At 37.5% G+C, this 5,858-nt stretch overlaps 1 pseudogene; it reads right to left on the bottom strand.

Moving 5' to 3' along the window:
* Positions 1 to 2,358: 2,358 nt before the first annotated feature.
* Positions 2,359 to 3,365, bottom strand: LOC103265012 (annotated as a pseudogene).
* Positions 3,366 to 5,858: the final 2,493 nt, after the last annotated feature.

Here is a 5,858-nt window from a genome sequence, read left to right as displayed (position 1 = left end):
TACAAACTGGAGAAAAAAGAAATCCTGTGGTGTAATTCAGTTTGAGTCCAAAGGCCTGACAATTGGTGAGGCTGATGGTGTAAGTCTTAGTGTGAATATAAAAGCCTGAGAACCGGAAGGACCAATGTCCAAAGGCAGAAGTTATGTCTCAGAACTAGGAGAGAGAGTGAATTCAACTTTTCTAAAACTTTTTGTTCTATTTAGATCTTCAGTGTAGTGAATGATGTTCATTCAAGTTGGATAGATACATCTGTTTTACTCAGTTTGGCAACACAAAGACTGATCTCATATGAAAACACACTTTTACACAAATATTTTGCCAGCATTCTGGGCATCCCCTATTTCACTCAAAATTACCAAAATTACCGTTACATTAGTATAAATCATATTACAATCATTCTTCTTACCGGAAATTAGTCATTAGGGCATTGGCTAAGTCAGTTCTAGACAATAAAGGAAAATCTTCTGAGAAGCTTCTGGAAAGGTTCTTTGCTTTTAAAAAGAACATGGAATAAAGAGCTCATACACTTTTGCTTTATATGATTATATATGTTTGTGGAAATTGAAATTGTGACCCTAGTCTTGTGACTATGAGATTAGGTAAGCTAAAATACTATTGATGACAAAGTAAAAAGATGAAAAGCCCCTTAGTTTATGATGTCATCATTAAATATATGAATTAACCAAATTTGGAGCTATTTTACATCTAGGCTTTCTATGTGAACTTATAAGTCTTTTGCTGTTGTTGTTGAAGTTATTTGCATTTTTCAGTTGAAATAATTGTAATGGTTCTTAAAAATGGTATTTGAAAATCTTGACAATATTGTCTGTGGTTATTTCCATATCTCTAATAATTGTTAAAATTATTATTATTTTAATAGGTGGGTTTATAACATGTTTTGGGTTCTTGCATTAGTTCCTATAGTTGCCATAACAAATTACCACACATTTGGTAATTTAAAACAATAAAAATGTATTATCTCACAGTTCTGGAAAGCAGAAGTCTCAAAAAAACAGCAAACTTGCACTCACTCCAGGGCTTTAGCAAATAGTCCATTCCTAGCTTCTGTTGGTTTTCAGAAATTACTGAAGTTTCTTGGTGTGTAGCTGAATCTCTTCAATCTCCATATTCACATCACTGACTCTTCTGTGTTTTGGTATTTTCTTTATATGTTTTTTTAAATTATTAATTAATTTCTTTTTTATTTTACTTTTTTTAATTTTAAAGATGTGGTCTACAATTCAGGATTATATATACAAGTAGTCACCATATTGGGAAAGTTTGGGCCTCACTTTGGTCTTCACTTGGCCTGATATGAGATCAGGCACCCTTATTGATGTTGTGTACCCCCCCATTCCAGCCCCAGCAGTATCCTGCTACTGTCAATCTATATCTTATAGTATTATGGTAAATGTTCAGGGTCTGCTTATGAATGAGAACATGTGGTACTATGTTCTTTGTTTCTGTGATAGATCATTGAGTATGATAGACTCTAAATCAATTCATGTTGCCGTAAATTCCATATGTTTGTCCTTCTTTATGGCTGTTAATATTCCGTTGTGAATATGTACCACATTTATTTTATCCAGTCCAGTTTTGATGGACAGTATGGTTGGTTCCATGTTTTCTTTTTTTGCTATTGTGAATACTGCTGCAATAAACATGCATGTGCAGGTGTCTTTTTTGTAGAATGGTTTGAGTTCCTCCAGGTATATTCCCAACAGGGAGATTGCTGGATCATATGGAAGGTCAATGTCTAGTTTTTTTAGAAATCACCACACTGGTTTCCAAAGAGGTTGCACTAGTTTGCATTCCCACCAGCAGTGTATAAGCATTCCTTTTCCTCCACATCTTGCCAGCATCTGCCCTTGTTTGCTTTATTAATGATGGTCATTCTTACTGGGGTTAGGTGAAATATCATTATGGGTTTATTTGTTATTTTTTGCAAAGACGTCCCTTTTTTTTTGTGGAAACACTACAAGGAAGCTTGTCTAAAATCGCAGATCTATGCACACACAAACACAGACACATGTGCTTGCACACACACACACTTGGAATAAAGAATCTTATCTGATACAGAGTTGGGGGAGTACAGGAAAAAGCTTGCAAGAGAAGATATGGAGCTCAGATCAACTAAGATGCCGGCATGCTACAGTAATGGCATGGATGGTTCTTGGCATATAAAAAAAGGGAGTGGGCAGGCAGACAGAATGATAAATCCAGGCTACTAGAGTGAGGTTCAGCAGCCATGTATGAGTTAAAGATAGTAGAGGCCAGCTTACCGGATGAAATGTTTTATTTTGAAGTGGTCATTTGAAGAAGGATGGACTTGCATGGTCCAGGGAAGGAATATCCACTTAGCAGGACATCTCCATGGTCTGGTTTCTGTCCAGGACATCAGGGGACTCAGGATTCTTGAGTTCCATCTAACTGATTTCTGGTGACAGACTAGCTGAAGGGAATTTCTCCAGAGCCGATGTTTCTCGAGGTTGAGTGGGTATGTGACAGGGTGAGCTGGGTCATACTGGCAGATGGTATGTAGCCCATTGCCTGCAAAAAGTACTTGAAGGCCTTGGTGAGCTTCTCAGGCTGACCTACTTGGGGCTATCTCCCACAGTCTGTCATCTTTAGCAAAATTGTATTTATTGGGTTCAGGCAGAAATTGCATTTAACCACAGCCTCTACTGCAGGTGAATTGTCCTCTATCACCAGGAAAGTAGAGTACACTAATGTTTTTAATTTTATATCATTTTGGCCCAGTGTGGGCCTTTCAATCTCCAGGTGTCCATATCCATTAGAGGAAACCAAGAAAAGCTGTAGGTTTTCTTGGTTGACATCTTGGGTGATAAGCAGTCTGTAGATTGAATCAGGTCCAAGTAGACCTGCAACTCTTCCTGTCCAAAGTGATGTGCCAAAATAATGTCCACAACATTGGTTTTCAGACCTGAGAGTTTGGAAACTGCCCAGTCAATCCAGTCTTTGGCACAAGAGTCAGCGTTAATGAGCACAAGGCCTTCCACATGCTCTGGATGATTAAGTGCAATTTTGCTGAGGACATAAGCTCCAGCTCCAACTCCAATCCTAATGATGCTTTTTAGGCTTAGGCAGGTAAGAACCAGAAGGAGTGTCTCAGTCAGTTCCTCAAAATTAAAGAATGCACTGAAACAGGATTTATGGTTGAGATCGATGTCATATGTTAGTATAACTAGTCTGCTTTCCTTCAGTAAGCCTTGTATAGTGATGTGAACCACATTGTGAGTTGCTTCTAAGTCATATTTCTGGCAGTCAAAATTCCCGAAGTACCATTCTGATCATTGAGAAGTGATTTGATCTCTGTGAGCTGAACATCCTGAAGTTCATCCATGAGGACAGATGATAGTAGAGGAGACTCAAGAATAAGTCAGTAACTCTGAGGCGTGGACACTCACCATCAGTGCAGCAATGACTGCAGTGGTGGCAGTTGCAAGAGGGGTGGGGGAGGCACAGCCACCGTGCAGGCACACTAAGGAAGCTGGACACTGTGCATGCGTGCTTCAATATGGTTTTGATTTGCATTCCTTTGATGATTAAAGAGGCTGAGTACTTTTTCACGTGTCTGTTGGCTGCCCATATATCTTCTTTTGATAAGTGTCTATTCATGTCTTTTGCTCATTTTTTAACGGGGCTGTTTGTTTTTTTCCTTTAGGCATATTTGAGTTCATTGTAGATCCTGGATGTTAGGCCTTTGTCAGATATTCAGTTGGCAAATATTTTTTCCCATTCTGTGAGCTGCCTCCCTGCTCTCTTGATGGTTTCTTTTGCATTGAAGAAGTTTTTCAGTTTGACGACGTCCTACTTGTCTATCTTATCCCTTAGGGCATAAGCACATGGGGTTTTTATCAGGAATAGGTTGCCAGTTCCAACTTCCATAAGGATGTCTCCAACATTTTCTAAGGTTCTTATAGTTTTAGGTTTTATGTTTAGGTTTTTGATCATTTAGATGTAATTTTTACATATGGTGATAGGTAGGAGTGCTGTTTCAAACTTTTGCATGTGGTCAGCCAGTTTTCCCAGCACCATTTATTAAATAGGTTCTCCTCTTCTGAGTGGTCATGGTTGGAGGTTTTGTGGAAGATGAGAAATTGAGGTTTTGCTTCCAGAATGTTTATCCTGTTCCATTGATCCATATGTCTATTCTTGTACCGATATAAGACTGTTTTGATTATTGTAGCCTTATAGTAAAATTTAAAAACTGGAAATGTGATATCTCCTGCTTTGTTTCCTTTGCTGAGGATTGTTTTGATTATTTGTGGTCATTTGTGTTTCCATGTAAACTTCTGTATTGTCATTTCCAGGTCTGAGAAGAATGATGTTGGGCATTTAATGGCTATTGCAATGAATCTGTAGATTGTCTTTGGTAGGATGGACATCTTAACAATGGTGATTCTTCCTATCCATGAGCATAGAATATTTTTCCATTTGTTTGTGCCTTCTTGAGTTTCTTTGAGCAGTGTTTTGTAATTTTTATTGTAAAAGACTTTCACATCTCTGGTTAGGATGATGCCAAGGTATTTCATTTTTTTTGTGGCTATTGTGAATGGGATTGTGCTTTCTATTTGGATCTCTGTCTGCTTGTTGGTGTATAACACAACTGTCTTTTGAACCCTTATTTTGTACCCTGAGACTTTGCCAAAGTCCTTTATAAATACTAGTAGGTTTTTGACAGATTTTCTTGGGTTTTCAAGGTATAGCATCATATCAGCCCCAAAGTGGGAAAACATAACTTCTTTTCATATTTGGATACCCCTGATTTCCTTCTCTTGTCTATTTGCTCTAGCTAGGGCTTCCAACACAATGTTGAACAAGAGGGGTTAGAGTGGCAGCCTTCTCTTGTTCCAGTTTTCAGGGGAAATATTTCTAGTTTCTGTCCATTTAACAATATGCTAGGCTGTGGGTTTATTGTAGATGGTGCTTACTATTTTGAGTTGTGCTCCTTCTATGTCTAAGTGTTTGAGGGTTTTTCCAGGAAGAGATGTTGGATTTTATCAAAAACTTTTCTGCTTCTAATGATAAAATTATTTGGTTCTTGTTTCTATATCTGTTGATGTATTTAATTACATTTATGGTCTTGCAGATGTTGAAACAGCCCTGCATGCAGTAGGTGAAGCCTACTTGGTTATGATGGATGATTTTTGAGATGTGTTGTTTCATCTGATTTACTAGAATCTTGTTGAGATTTTTTGCATCTATGTTCATTAGGGATATTGGCCCATAGTTATCTTTTTTTTGTTGTTGGATCTTTACCCAGTTTAGGTATCAGTGTGATTTTAGCTTCATAAAATAATTTGGAGATAATTCCTTCCTTCTCATTTGCTTGGAATACCTTCAATAGGATTGGTATTGGCTCTTTGTATGTGTTGTAGAATTCTTCTAGAAAACCATCAGGTCCGGGGCACATCTTTTGTATGTAGTTTTCTTATGACAGACTCAATTTCCAGGGTTGTTATTGGTCTATTTAGTGTTTCAATGTCTTCTTGTTTTAACCTTGGGAGGCTGTGTGATGTCAGAAATTCCTCCATTTCATTTAGCTTATCAATCTTTTTTCCTTAAAGTTGTGCATAGTAATCTTTGACAACCTTTTGTATTACTTTGATGTAAGTTGTGATTTGATCTTTTGCATTTCTGATTATGTTTATTTGGGCTTATTCTTGGCCATTCAGGCTAGGGATCCATCAATCTTCTCTTTTCTTTCAAAGAACCAGCTTTTTGTTTTGTTGGTTTTTCAATGATATTTTTTGTCTTCTATGTCCTGTACTTGGGCTTTTACTTTGATGATGTGGATTGTTCTGCTGCAGTTAGGGTTTTGGTGATTTTGTCT

Source organism: Carlito syrichta, unplaced genomic scaffold (genome assembly GCF_000164805.1).
Source record: "Carlito syrichta isolate Samal-C Ts95f unplaced genomic scaffold, Tarsius_syrichta-2.0.1 Scaffold305800, whole genome shotgun sequence".
Taxonomy (NCBI): Eukaryota; Metazoa; Chordata; class Mammalia; order Primates; family Tarsiidae; genus Carlito; species Carlito syrichta.
This window is presented reverse-complemented; position numbering and strand designations above follow the sequence as displayed.